Raw genomic sequence first — 15,907 nt, forward strand, 5'->3', positions numbered from 1 at the left:
AAGGGGGCCCAAAAGGGGGCTTGAGGGACACGTGATGCTGGCTCCAGATCCTTCTGGAAAGATCCAGAAGGGGGCGTGGCCGGAGGCGGAGCAAGGCCACGCTCGGCAGCATAAGAGGGATGGCCCCGAGAGCAATCGCGGCTGTCTTCTGAAATCAACCCTCGGTGCTACGTCTCTTCAGTCTTCGGTCGTTACGCTCTGCATCGTGGGTCAGGCAGTGTGTTACTGACTGGCCTGGTTATGTAGTTACCCCGTTGTGGTCGAGTTAACCAGTGTTACGTTTATGTAGTTATCGATAACCGCGTACAAGCACATACAACGGCATCGGTGGCAAAAAGCCCCTGTGTGATGCCTTTCAGAAAAGTTATTGGATTAATAAAAAAAAATTGTACTGGACACTTTGCCAACGTGCTTTTTTAAAAGTCAGTAGAAAAATAAATGGATGATGCCATGAATGTTCAATTGGTATTATAGTCTGTTTCTCTGAAATGAATTCATGTTAAATTGTGTTTAAGGCTAGCCAGGCAGGCAATTTGAAGGTTAAACTAAAAGTTGCAGCTCTCCAATATTTTACCCACAACACTGCTGGCAGAAGGATCTCCTCTAAGGGAGGAGAGCTCTTCGGAGCCCCTCTATGATGATATTTTTGGCCTACTCTTCCACACAGGGCAGACATCTTGAAAGACGTAGGTAATATGCACTTTTAATTACATTAAATATTTTGTAGATATATTATCTACTCTAGCATATTAAAATATATATAACATAAGGCAATCCCTCTGCAAAATGTAATATCCATAGATTAGCAAGAAAAAACATTCCCCCAGTATTGATATTGCATCAAAGTATTGGCATTGAAGATGTAGCATTGAGAAAATGTAAACATGGCAGATTTAACAATAAAAGTGATTTTCAGGAACATTAAACTATAAACCTATACCAATGAGCAAATTTCATCTAGCCCATCAAGCACATTACCATCAAACGTCATGACTCGCCTCATATCGCAAAAAGTGAAATGTATACATGAGAAAGGTAGATATGAAGTTACCCAATGCATAACACTTACCCCAGAGCATGACGCACGGACGTTTAGTGTCCACGTTTCCATTTCGATAAACGAAATATTGACATTCCTATTATATGCGAACAAATACCATTACTGTTTAAACATTTGTTGGCATTATCACTGGATGAAAATACATTATTACGTTTGGTGCGCTTTAGAAACATGTTTAATCAATTGCCATGCTGTATTGTGGAACGCGCCTGAGAATAGCATGTCTGCTGATGGGTTGGGAGCGATAAAATCAGTTAATGTGTAGGTCCTGGGTGGAATCATGAGGTGTGGCGGTGACTTGCGGATTAACTATGGCTGATGATGATACTTAACAGTTGTCCAGGCATCCTCTGTTAATCAGCCACCCCAGAAAAATCACCTATCACTCTCGTAACTTGTGCCACTTAAACTCCACCAATTTGAAGAAGTTACTAACCTCTGCTTTCTCCTTCGCTTCACCATCATCCGACCCCACAATCTGCGCCAATAAACTTAACCTCAACCTAGACATGCCAGCGACACACTAGGACCCGTCTAATGCTTAGCCAGCCGATTCCCCTCTCATGAAAATTTGTGGTTCTCGGCAGCAGAAGCTGTTGCATCAAAGCATAACAGACGTCGAAAGGAAACAAACTACTGATGCTCCGGACCTAAAACTGAGAACGTCACATATGGTATTGCTTGTAAAACTACCAACGTGTACTTCGTACACAGACGAATGCATAAACTGCAGCTTTGTCAACTATCACACTGATGTTTAAGACGTAGGCTTTCGCGGCCAATATCATCCGTAATAGACGTTTTTTTTTAGGGTTAGATCACGTAAATCGCCATCTAACCCGATCTAACCCAAAAAATGTTTACACGATCTAACCCAAAAAAACCTCTATTATGGATATTACACTAATGCCGATGGCATTTAATTATACACCAGTCTTCCCTCCAATCAGTGCCCACTAAAACCTTGCAAATTGTACCTCAACTTTACAGCACTCGATTTGATCAAATCTCTTCCTATTCCACCTCTAAAAATCTATATTCCTTTTCCTAGGCTCCAGGCAGCACCGTGGAATCGCTCCCCCTCATAATCTACCCATTGCTGGCTCCCACCATACATCTCCCAAATCGTTTGAAAATCCTCGGCATCCCCTCCCTCACTCGACAACCACAGCCTCAACACAATAAAGACACGGCAATGGCCATCTCAGCGCCTTGTGGCACATCCGCTCAATGTTGACGACAGCCACAGCAATGACTCTGCCTTGTGGCGTAGTCAGCACTTGCCTTGATTGTCGCATTGACATATTTACTCGGGCATCATAATAAAACACATCAACGTACTCGAGCTGCTCCAAAACAACCCGTCTCGTGCCGTCCCGGGCATGTGGCATGGCCATGTGGTTTTGCTAAAAACTTTTCACTGGCTCCCCATCAAATCAAGGGTACAGGACAACGCCGGTATCCTGTCTCACCGAGCTCCCTCTCAAGGTCTCCCGGCCATACCTCTCCACCCTTCTTACGCCACTGATCACAGCAAAACCGGCACGTTCTACAGAGCACGTCTAACTAATCAGCTCATCGTATCCAGAAACAGAACCGTCCTGGATGAATGGCGTTTCTCCATAGTTGCACAAGCAGCCATCAGGACCTATCTCCTAATATGTGGATGTAGAACTTCTTTCGCACCGTACGCCGCCAACCATGCACATATGCAGCATCCAAATACCATTCACCTTCAAGTGGCAGTCAAGTGGTCCTTGAGCTGACAGCGCCCCTTAGTTCCCGATCAAACACTGAGTTAAATTTGTGAAATGTATGCTTGCTATGACTCGTGTTGATTATTACGACTTACAAGAAATAACAAAGTTTAAAGTAAAAATGTTCAAATGTTCACTTATAGAGCAATCATTCAAAGATTACTGCTTCGCCTGGCATCGTGAAGTGCGACAAGACGAGAAGAACAATTGGCCATCAGCAGCAGAAAGTTGGAGCGGCACTTAATTACAGCACGATTTTCAAATTAGTGCCAATGACAAGCCGCTCGCTAATGATGATATGCATTAAATCGATGAGTGGGTGGCCAACAGAACACCACAGACACCTCCTACCATGCAACCCAAAATCTTGCTCCCTCCCGCCGTCCCCACAGCTGACTCGATTGCCATCGACAGCAGTCAAGCCCCAAATGTGCAATCATGAATCCCCCAGACTTCGCAGTCAAAGTTATTTTGTCGATGTCGGACGGGGACAATTAATTAAGTCGGTGGGTGGGTGGGGGTGTGGAGGGAGTGTGAGCCCCTCCCCCCCAGTCACTTGCTGCTCGCATCAGGGTGCCGATGCACTTTGTGGCCTCCGCGCTACCGCCGCCGCAGCCGCAGCAGAAGTGGACACTCCGTGGCTGCAACAGCTGTCACTGCCCGTGGAGCAGCTCACAAACGAGCGTCAGGTTACGTTGGAGAGAAACAACAAAATAACAAAATATATATAAAACAATAAAAAAATTCTCACGACGTTTCGACCATAACTCAAACGGTCATCATCAGGTGTGTTGGTTTGCATAAAAAAAAATTTCGTGAGAATTTTTTATTGTTTTATATATATTTTGTTATTTTGTTGTTTCTCTTCAACGTGACTTTACCGAAAAAACTAAGAATATGAATTACTGCAGTCACGAAAGCTTTAAATCAAAATTTGAGCGTCAGGTTATTTTTTTTTCTCCCTTAACCCGGGTCTTGCCGCACAATTAGCAGCGACACTGACAGCCGATGTCACGTCGTTTAAACAAAAAAAAAGTATCTTCTTTTTTGCTGCTCATTAATAGCGGGCCTGTTGTTCGTGGCCACCACCAAGCGCTGGGCTGGTAGGAAATTAAGTCGGGCGGGCGTGCGGTTTACTTTCTCTGCGCAAACAAAACTACTCCGACATCGACGCGGCTTCAGAGAGCAATCTCGCCAACATCATCCTGCTCTTCTCATCAAGCCTTGCACCACTTCACAGGTGAACTTTGAGTGTAGACTTGTTTTTCACGTATTCAGGGTTTCTTTTTTTGCAAGACTTGCATCAACTTTTCAAAGGGTCTTACAGATTTTCTTTTTTCAGTCAGACGTTTTATTTATAACATCGGTATTTCTTTGTTTATCATTGTGAAGATAGAACATGCTGAAAGTGCACTTAGATTTTAGAATGGTTCTGTGGCTCGTGCACTACACTATGAACCAGCCAATACCAGTTCGATTCCCAACAAAAGACGACATCAATTGTGAGCGATATCAAAGCCAGACTTATGCCACCACCAATACCAACCCACATTGACTAGAATCGTGAAGTATGGATGGGAGTGGGAGGGGCATTCGGGTGGCTTAACAAAAGAACTAATGCATTTTTTTTACGTAGAAATTTTTAAGATATTGTTTAAAATTTTAAGAAAACAAGTGGCTAATTTAATTAATTTCACCATTGTGTATTACTTATATTTGAATCAATTCAGGTGAAATTGAGTTAAATAGAGAATTAGATCGATATTTCACTGACCCTCTTTGGCCGATTCAGTTTAAATAATTTCATGCCGAGCCACTTTTACAATTTTGTGGTGGTGCCAGCACCGCTCCACCAATAAATGTGTGACCAACCGCCCGCTGGTAACTTCAGCCCAAAGGCACCAACATGAACGTGCCACTAGAAGGCACAAGAGCATCCACTTACATTTCAACAATTCCGAGTGTAGCTTAAAGTTGCAAAACTCTTTCACGCATCATATCCAATTTGGTGGACTGATATTATTTATACGACTGCTATGAAATTATATGTAACCCTTTCTCGTGCAGAGACGTCTGCAAGTTGCAGGGTGGGTGCCGTGCACCGTGTCTCTCTCTCTCCGTGTCTCTCTCTCTCTCTCCGTGTCTCTGTCTCTCTCCGTGTCTCTCTCTACGTGTCTCTCTCTCTGTGTCCCTCTCTCTCTCTCCGTGTGTCTCTCTCTCTCCGTATCTCTCTCTCCGCGTGTCTCTCTCTCTCTCCGTGTCTCTGTCTCTCTCCGTGTCTCTCTCTCACCTCTGAATCTCGAAATGCGCAAGCGGCTCAGGATAAATTTTATTCAGAGGGGTAGCGCCATTGTTTTTTTTTGTTTAAACAATGTACTCACCGCAAAGAACTGTAGCGACACGACTAATACAACTACACTCTATGATAGCCGGCACCAAACTGTGCCACATGGCCTCCCTCATGGCCTTGGGGGAGCCTCGGTACGTCTTCCGACCTAAAGACGTCCTGATAAAGTTTTTCTTTTTCTTTTGTGTACGTACGTCATTGGAACGTCATCGGAACATCATTGGAACATCATCACATGGAGGGTCCTTCGACTGGTGATATCACACATGGGGTTTCTGTGGGTGCTCTGGTTTCCTCCCAAATGCAAACACTCAGTAAGTGGCCAAGAACAGCATCATAAATAGGGAATCACAGAGCTCGAGGATACATTTGGCAGCAGCTCACCACGTGACTGCTGCCTTTCCTGCCTGTCTGTGGTTCCTCCTAGCCACCTCCCAGGCGCTCTGTCTTTTCAAGAGCGAATATTGTGCCGTACGTTGCGAGTTGAACTTATGATTAAATAAAACAACTTTTTAGTTCGAATTTTGATAACTCATGCATGAGAGACGTAGAGAAGAACTGCACTTCGGAGTAAGATTGATGTAAAATATTAATATTTGTCACAAATTAGCTGAATACAGTAAAATTGTACCATTACAAAAAAAATCATGTATTTTTCAGTCAGCATTAATTTCTTCACGATTTGTTTGCCAAATAGTTTCATTCAATAACAATTAAGCATGTATCTTTGTCAATTTACAGCTTAATGAAGACCTTCCCATGCGTTTTGGCCATGGAGGTTGTTAGACCATTCTCCACTGCACTGGCCCATGCAGGTTGATAAAGATGTTTTAAGTTTATTTATTTATTTTGGTATTGCCCTGTGAGCCATTCGGCTCTTGAATCGGGTGCAACCACAACAAACAAAAAAACAAAAACACGAACAAGAAAACATCTTAAAGTGACTATTTGACTGTGCCAAACAGAAAATCCAGGAAAAAAACATCAAAATATTCCTGAAAAAAGCACCGTACACCAACGCTGAGTGCAAAAAAATCCCAGTGGGATGCAAGTCAAACAACAACAACAACCACAAGAAAACTTAGATTAAGGCCATCAGTCTAACTCCGTACTACAACAAAACAAACATGTCCAAACCAAAAAACTTTTCGAAATCACCAAAAAATAAAGCCATAATTGCAACGTAACAGTGATCATAGGGACTGTGACCGAATTTTTTTTACAATAAACTACATAAATAACATGTAACACCAAATCCTAGAGCCATAGCTGGCTGCATGAGTTACTCCACAACAACAGAACCATCAGTCGGAGTATCAAATTTTTCAATGCACCTTTAAGATCAGCACGCTAAATCAAAACACAGATAATACTTTGCAGCGTCATCCGGAGCGAAACATTTTATTTTATTTTACCCCAATGAATAGCAGTGGCAGCTAGGGGTGTACAGGACTGGTTTAGATACCACGGATTTGAGCAATTTGCCAATGCTACCTCCAATTTCCTTGAACCTAAAATTAAAACGGAATTTCATAATCCAAGGTTTAGGCTCTGGTCTAACACCGTTGAGACTAGGCTCGAAAGAAAGCCGCCCTGGTGTGGACCAATCAGTTTCAAAGACAATGCATATATTATCAGAGTATGTTTTTTTGTTTGCATTCTGACCACAAGTATTGTGGTTAATGCAGACATGATTCCTTGTAAAATGTTTTAGTTTGGTGTTTTAACATCTTAACACCTGTTTTGTTGCCAGAAAAAAAGGAAAAACCTATTCTCAAGGTTTAGGCTTTATGCATTTCCCTCGCCATGCGAGCGACTATGTGAGTAACTCACAATATTTCTGTGCACGACTAGCCCGAGGTTTGTGTAAAACGCCACACGTTTTTCTCCCAGCGTTAATGCCTCTAAATTTTCACGCTGGGCCATCACAACAATATTTCCAAGCATCAACAAAACGGCAAGTGCACCACACGCCACAAATTAGCCCTAAGTAAGCTACATGTGGCTCATGATCCGTGTAATGAAGACAGCTGTTCCAGTCGATAGACTGCATCTATTGCATGCAGGGAACACTCGGAGATATTTTGCAAGCCATCGAACTGTGATGGTGCATCCCCTATGGAGGGGCTCACTGACTGACTACTATATGGGACCTTTCATGCCAATATGAAAATATAACAATAAGTTGTACCCTTTCTGGCAAAAAAACGGGTGTTAAGATGTTATAAACACCAAACAGAATCGTTTTTCAAGGAATTGTATATGCATTAACCACACGTACTTGTGGTGAACATGCAAACTAAAAAACATGCTCTCATAATATATGCACATATAAAGAAAGTTGTCTCTGGTGTGGACCAATCAGTTTCAAAGACAATGCATATATTCTCAGAGCATGTTTGTTTTTGTGCATGTTCGCCACAAGTACGTGTGGTTAATGCAGACAGGATTTCTTGAAAAATTATTCTGTTTGGTGTTTTAAAATCTTAACACCCGTTTAATTGCCAGAAAGAGTAAAACCTATTGTTATATGACTAACTACTTTGTGTTAGAAATAATCATTTGGGTCATCTTCTGATCACTTTCACTGGGATCAGAGCTTAGGAAGAACAAGGAAGAAAAATCACAGCTTTAGAAAGTCCATTTGTCCTCCGAATTATTTAGCGATAACAACAATAAACAAATATGAGATGACGTCACACGGTGCATGATGTGCGGTGCCGTGAGATGACATCACGTGTCATGATGTCATGGGGAGTCAAGTTTTGAGCAACCCTTTGATCAATGTTCTCAGTTTTCTCTCGATTACGTTCTTAATATCAAGGAAACCTCACACTAAATGTTATTTACTTTGGAGTACCTTCACGAGAGTTATCATGGCCCCATATTCCGGACAGAAGAAAAGACGCACTGTGTTTCATGCTGTCAACATGAATTGCAAAGTGTTTAAAAGCGGGATATTACCTTACAACCTATCGGCAGGTGCAAAAAAATCAGTGTGGTATTCGGCGAGTTTTTTTTCCCAATAAGAATCAGAAGGAACAGCTCAGATTAACAATAAAAATGTGCAAGTTGAGTACCATTGTGCAATATGGCATTGTTTCTCTTTAACAGCTGACACCGTTTCTGTGTTAAAAGGGTAAAACCTATTCTTATATCTTGTTTCTGGCAAAGGAGGTCTCATAATGTTAATGCTCACCCCGAGCCCTCAATACTCTGATAGTGCGCTGTTTTTGAGTTGTACGCCTTTTGGCGTCTTCTGGTCCAACACCAATGGAGACTAGGCTCTAAGAAAAGCTGTCTCGGGTGTGGACCAAGCAAATTCAAGGACAGTGCATATTATTATCAGAGTTGTCTTTTTTGTTTGCATTTTGACTGCTTGTGTTGTGGTTATTGCAAACATGATGCCTTGAATAAAGGTGTCAGTTTTTGTGCCAGTTAAAAGGGTAAAACCTATTCTTATACCGTTTCTGTGATTTGTGTTGTTTCATCATTTATTCGTGACTAACTTTAACTGCATTGCATCAATCACATGTAGCTTATTATAAATTTAAATGCATTCACGGAGTCCACAATGCATTTATTAGACAACATAAAGGGCCCCTACATGTTTATCCTGTTCGCAAGTTGAATATTTTATATTGTAAGGACGTATACAATTGTATCCATCCTTTTGATTTATTCAACATAAAAAAAATTCAAGCTAAAAGTGCAGCCCTACAATAGCTTTCTTATGCCACTACTGGCTGAAAGGCCTCCACAAGGAGGAGCTCTAGATGAAGCTTTCTATAGGGTATTTGGCCTACTCTTCCAAGCTGGACAGACATCTGGGAAGAGGTTGAAGTACCCACACTTAACCCCACCACGTGATCAACTAACTGTTTCAATGAAAAGGCACATTTCTTATATTTCAAACAAAACGCGACTTGGAAACCCAGCATTAGATTCCGCTAAATATTTAACTATAGATACAACACACCATGGAAGCCAAATAATATCACTTCAATGCATATTAGCCCCCAGTCATTGTCACGAAACATGCATCACCCAGACATTTAACAATGTTATACGGAACACCTACTGTCATTTTAAATAGCTGAGCAAAATTGTATGCCATTGGACAGTGTACAATAATACCATGAATGTGTTATTGTCTTTAAAATGTCTCGTTGATATGTTCTAAGTGATTTTCTCACTGCAGCTGCAGAGCTACTCAATACCTTGATTAGCACTTAACCTCCACCGAATCAATTTGTTTAAACCTTGTGGTAAAACCAAGACTAATTGCAGGTAAAAAAATGCCTCTATATGCAAACCTGACCTGATCTCTCTCCCACCGAGAACTGGAAGCTTCTAATTATAATTTGAAATTAATGCTTAAAACTCGTTTCCTTCTGATAAGAAAATGTATTCTCAGTTTATTCCCCAAGAAAGCTTTTAATAATAAATGTGGTGTTTTTTAATAGACAGTATATATAGCAATCCTATGATGAAGATGACTGCTTTGGTTTGAACCTTGCCACCACATATTAGTGGTCTTGTAATAGAGAATGCCTGAGGAATGTAAATTGGCCGAGTCCATTAAGGGAGCAGTTCTGTGGCACCTGCTGGATTCTGAGTTTGAGCCAGAGTGGAAAGAGCTGGTTAGCCTATCCCATTTACGCCATCACTCGGTGCCAACACGAGACTCGAAATCCTGACCTGATGTGCTAACAGAGCCAGCGACAAAGCGCTACACCGGAGAAACGGTCACGTGTTGGTTGTGCTCTGGGTGGCATTGATGTAAGGTCAGCTGGAAATTCTCCTGCGCTAAATCAGTCGCCTAGCGCCAAGCTGAGTATTACACTCGGTAAAGGTATTAAGGTAAAAGTTCAGCCCTGCAATCACTTGCTCACGCCACCCCAAACAGAAGATCCTCCACTAGAATAAACTTCTATAGAGTTCCACTCGACTCGAGAGGGCATTTCACCTACTCATTCACGTTGGTCACATCTTGGTAGATGTAGGTGTGCCCACGGTTTATCCCACCACATGCGATCTAGTTATTGACTAACCATTGGTTCATCCGCTGTGCCAGGATATTGAACAGGCGACCTCTGAAATGCGAATCCTGTGTGCTAAATTATGCTTAGTAGTGAGCAGCCTATTGGCACGCAAGGGGAGTTCTCACAATCGACTGTCACTCATTATTAACGGAAACTGCGAGTAGAAAGGGGGGATGTTAAAACGTCCATTAGTGACGAGCAAATATGCTTCGGTTGCGAGTTAATGTGACAGATCATTAGAGAGGTATCCTTTACACTGCAATGCAATGCTGTGTTGTTTTTGGACTTGCATCAGTGAGGGTGAATTACAACGCATTGATCAAAATGCATTCTAACGGGAGGTGCGCTCCAAATGAGAGTAATTACCAACTCATTTTAAGTGTAATTAATACGTGTATTGTATTTTCTCCTCTACTGTTAATTATTTTGCAGTGATATGCAAGAATAAAACGCTATTGTTTATTTGATTGGTTGTTTGAAGGGAATATTTCCAGGCTGGGAATTTTTATTTGACGCTATGTTATTATGGAAATGGAATATCTTTAATAACTATAATTCTAACAAAAAGGTTTTGGTTATTGCAGGCTGTACCAGCAGAATTGGCTTAAAGAAATCACGGTTCAATGTGGTGTCAAGGATGCTTTAATCGTCACGCACGCAAAATATAATCAGTGTGCTTAAAGGTTACGCATATATTGTCAGTTGTATAATAATCGTAAATGTATTTAATGTTGATCATATAACTTTAGTTTAAAGGATAGATTATTTTAATGACACCCTTTTGATTCATAAATGTGTTTCCTTTGGGTAAGATTGGATACTTATCTGGTTAATTTGCGCTATAACTCCTCCACCACCCAAAATCGGCAAAAACAATATCAAGTTGTCACGTGGTTATGTTTGAAAAGCGAGTGGAGCTGTTGTACGACGTTTCGCTGGAGATTACAACCGGCATTGTCAGGCGAGAGCGAGAGCTCAGAACCCAAAAGAAACCAAAGATGATACATTTTAATATCGGTAGTGAAACCCTACGGATGAAATCGAATGCCTTTTGTCAACCCACTGTTAGATAAAGGCCTCCTCTCATGCCGAATACACCGTGCTATGAATCCATATATACGAGTTGAAATTCCAGCCAAAAGTTACAGTTTCCTGCATCACTAACCCACACTGATCAGTGGTGAACTATGGTCAAACAATCCATAATATAGGTTTGTTTGGGTTGCATCGCATACATTTAAATGTGTCGTTAAATCCACCACCACCCGACGCAGCCAATTAATAAGATTTGTCATGTAAACAAAACGTGCAAATTCGTTAAACACCGGTGGGTTGGAGAGTAAACCCACACCATTTACAATTGGGTTTACTCTCCAACACACCTGTGTGCTGTATGAGTCACGAATTGGCGTATTTTGGGTGGTGGTGGGTTTAACGACACATTCATATTTATGCAATCTAAAAAAAAGCTTATATTATATAAAAAAGCTTATATTATAGATAATATTGGTCGTGAAAGCCGACGTGTTAAATGGTTTGACCATTTTTCCGAACTTTCAGGGTACACTTCGCTGGTAAACACAGCCTCAAGAGAATTATGAACCATCGCCTCCCTCAAGGCTTGGCAAAAGCACCGTCACTAACATATATACATCACCCGCAATGTACATTGTCTCTCAGGTTCATATATGCGGAGTACACATTCTCCGCTGCACGTTTCCAATACACTAACAGATTATTTAACTTTATTGAAGGTAAATTTTCACCACCTGACATTGACTAAATCTTTCCAAAACCACCAGAAGTTATTTCTACTGGAACAATCATGCAGCAGATGCTACTACTCTTGATGAGTCCAGCTGCGTTAGCCCAGTGTGCTATGACCCAACTCAAAGTCATATAGGGGTTATCATGGACAGAAGCCTAACCTTCAAGGCTGACAACAAACAGATCTGTGAAAATACTAAATCAAGAACTGCCCCTGCTACAGAAACTTGCAGGAATGACCTGGGACAGCTCAGCTAATGTGCTGCAAACTTCCACCCTCTCACTGATTTACTCGGTGGCAGGGGTATTGTGCTCCAGCCTAGTCCGGGAGCTCATACACACAACTGCTCGATGCACAAGTAAATAATGCAATGTGCATCATAACCGTAACATTGAAACCGACACCAAATCCCTGGCTCCCTGTGCTGGCAAACATTATGCCACCAAATATCCGCAGAAACATGCAAACTCTAAGGGAGTTTACACGTTTTCTTTCCAACAATAACAACCACCTACCCACCTAGGGAGGCCTCAACAATGTACCTCGCCGCTGACTTAAGCCCCCATCCCCCCTTCTGGGATCGAGCTGTTACCACCTCAGAATCTCACCCAGATCTGGAAGAGTGCCAGTGAACAGAGTGGAATGAATTTCGATTTAAAGCTGTCGTGAATGCAAGGATTCATCTTCTTTGGTTCTTTCGGTAAAGTCACGTAGAATGAGAATAAGATAATAAATTGATAAAATAAAATAACACAATAAAATGCTCACGACGTTGCGGCCACAACACAAGCGGCCTTCATTAGGTGAAGGGACGAGACTGTCTGGAGGACAGCGCTGGAGCGAACAAAGCCACGCTAAGATCGCGACCTTTAAGCTGTGTGAGAAGAAACAAAGCGCCTTGACAAAGGAATAAGCATAGAATTTAGCATTGAAATAGCTGAGTGATTAGCTTGTGACTGGTCACAGAAATGGCTATGTTAAAGTTAAAGCATACACATCCACAGAGGCACCCCTTGACAAAGGAATTAACATAGAATTTAGCATTGAAATAGCTGAGTGATTAGCTTGTGACTGGTCACAGAAAAAGCTATGTTAAAGTAAGAGCATACACATTCACAGAGGCACCTAGTACAAATCAAACAGGAGAATTTAGCATTGAAATAACTAGGAGAATTTAGCATTGAAATAACTGAGTGATTAGCTTGTGACTGGTCACAGAAATGGCTATGTTGAAGTCAAAGCCTACACATCTGAGCGATTCACAGTAACTGGGTATACACTACACTATATAATGAATACTATATAGTGAACCAATAAAAAAAACTAAAATATAAATTACCTCAATGTTATCAATAAACTCTATATATTCTCCAATCAGCTAAGCTACCAACAATAAGTCGTTATATATCACAATGCTATATGGCGAAAAAATGGGTGGATTCTTACCCTCAACTTTAGCACCACGGATAGCTACGGGTCCCGTTCAGACGGACGAGTATGGTTTACAACATGGAGTATAACAGCGCATCGCAGCTGTCTCTCTCCCCCTCCTCCGTTCCGACCATGAATGAACTCGTCCGTCTGAACGGGGCCCTTAGCTATCCGTGGTGCTAAAGTTGAGGGTAAGAATCCACCCATTCTTTCGCGATATAGCATTGTGATATATAACGACTTATTGTTGGTAGCTTAGCTGATTGGTGAATATATAGAGTTTATTGATAACATTGAGGTAATTTATATTTTAGTTTTTTTATTGGTTCACTATATAGTATTCATTATATAGTGTAGTGTATACCCAGTTACTGTGAATCGCTCAGATGTGTAGGCTTTGACTTCAACATAGCCATTTCTGTGACCAGTCACAAGCTAATCACTCAGTTATTTCAATGCTAAATTCTCCTAGTTATTTCAATGCTAAATTCTCCTATTTGATTTGTACTAGGTGCCTCTGCGCATGTGTATGCTCTGACTTTAACATAGCTATTTCTGTGACCAGTCACAAGCTAATCACTCAGCTATTTCAATGCTAAATTCTATGCTAATTCCTTTGTCAAGGGGTGCCTCTGTGGATGTGTATGCTTTAACTTTAACATAGCCATTTCTGTGACCAGTCACAAGCTAATCACTCAGCTATTTCAATGCTAAATTCTATGCTAATTCCTTTGTCAAGGCGCTTTGTTTCTTCTCACACAGCTTAAAGGTCGCAATCTGAGCGTGGCTTTGTTCACTCCAGCGCTGTCCTCCAGACAGTCTCGTCCCTTCACCTGATGAAGGCCGCTTGTGTTGTGGCCGAAACGTCGTGAGAATTTTATTGTGTTATTTTATTTGATCAATTTATTATTTTATTCTCATTCTACGTGACTTTACCGAAAGAACCAAAGAAGAGTGGAATGACACAGACGTCCAGAATAAACGCCTCGTTGGAGACCAAAGGATCGCACCTCCCAGCATTTGCGTTCCGCTTCGAAGCCACCGGTGTAACCATCAACTGCGCATCAGAATATCAACAGGCCACTGTGAACATGTCCTCCGTAAAATGGAAAATTAAAGACAGGTACAGTGGCGCGACTGTGGCAATGCAACCCAAACTGTGGACCGCACAGTGAACCCACTGTGGTCTGCACTCCTTCAAAGGAGGAGGAATAGCAAAACGACACAAATTATTTCCCGAAGCCTTCTGCTGGCTGGCAGACCTCGACATTGGCATTTCGCTCCTGAACGTATTACCATACGCAAGAACATAATACAAGCAACTCCCCTACCACATAATTTGTTTGGAAAACAAAACTTTATATTTGTTAAAATGGCGAAACATTTCTGAGGCTCTGAAGGATATAATATATTTTGGTCCATATATGTCATACTAAAGTGACAGTAGGGCAGATTCGGTTTTTATTTTCTTTTTAAGATAAAAATAAATAGGCATTTCTGTTTTTGTCAATATTGCGTGTGGCATTGCTTGTACAGCCGACGGTCGCAATGCGTGAGCCCACGGGAATGTCCCCGGTGCTGAATATTAGGCTGTGGGAAAAATGATCATGAAATAAGAATCTGTTTTGTCGCATAAAATATAATGATCAACTGCCAGCGTGAATGATTCATGAGTCTGAGTGTGCAGTGCGGAGTTAATGTCACAGACGGTGTTGGGCAGGTGTATGGAATGATGGATGGGGTCAAACTGTCGTGAGCATGGCATTGCATACATATGGCCAATGACACTTGATTATGCACAAAACAATGTTTCTGTTGGAACATAATTATCATGTAAATGAAGTCTGTAGAATGGCCAAAAACATATCTATTTAAGCAGCGTTATCTGATTTTATCCAGATTCTTAACAACAAAATTATTCAAATTTTCTGCAAAGATAACACAATTATATATTTCTTAGTCTTACGGAAGTCTGAATGTGTGTCCAATGTAAGGTTTTGCTATGCTGGATAACATTTTCGAAAATGTGCTTGAATTATCACCGCATTATATACAGTACTTTGTTTGGTTCTGCATGCGTGCTGCTGCATTGCGATGCTTGCACTCTGTAGGTTGATTTTGTCCGAGTTGTGTATGATCACGAGTTGTGTATGATCACGCGATTATATAATCAATTACTTACCCAGGAAAGCCTCACAGCAGAGCACTCTATTTTCACGTGTCAAGAGGGTCCTGCTGAATTTGGACACTTGAGCAATGCCATTAATGAGCATTTGGCTTATTTGTGTGGGAGAAAACTAAATTTCGAAAACTAACCCAATAAATATGCGGAGGTGACACTCAACACTGCCACCTCCTGACCACAGGGCCCCGTGACCATAACACCTGAAAAGCCCCGGTGATCACGCGCCAGGATCAGTCCTGTTTCTGTTTCAATATCTGACCAGATTGGGCACATGAGAGTGATTCCGGCATCGACAAAGTAAAGAAAAATCAACA

The sequence above is a fragment of the Petromyzon marinus genome, chromosome 45, assembly GCF_048934315.1.
Source record: "Petromyzon marinus isolate PM22_M1 ecotype Great Lakes invasive population chromosome 45, UKy_Petmar_22M1.pri1.0, whole genome shotgun sequence".
Classification (NCBI taxonomy): domain Eukaryota; kingdom Metazoa; phylum Chordata; class Hyperoartia; order Petromyzontiformes; family Petromyzontidae; genus Petromyzon; species Petromyzon marinus.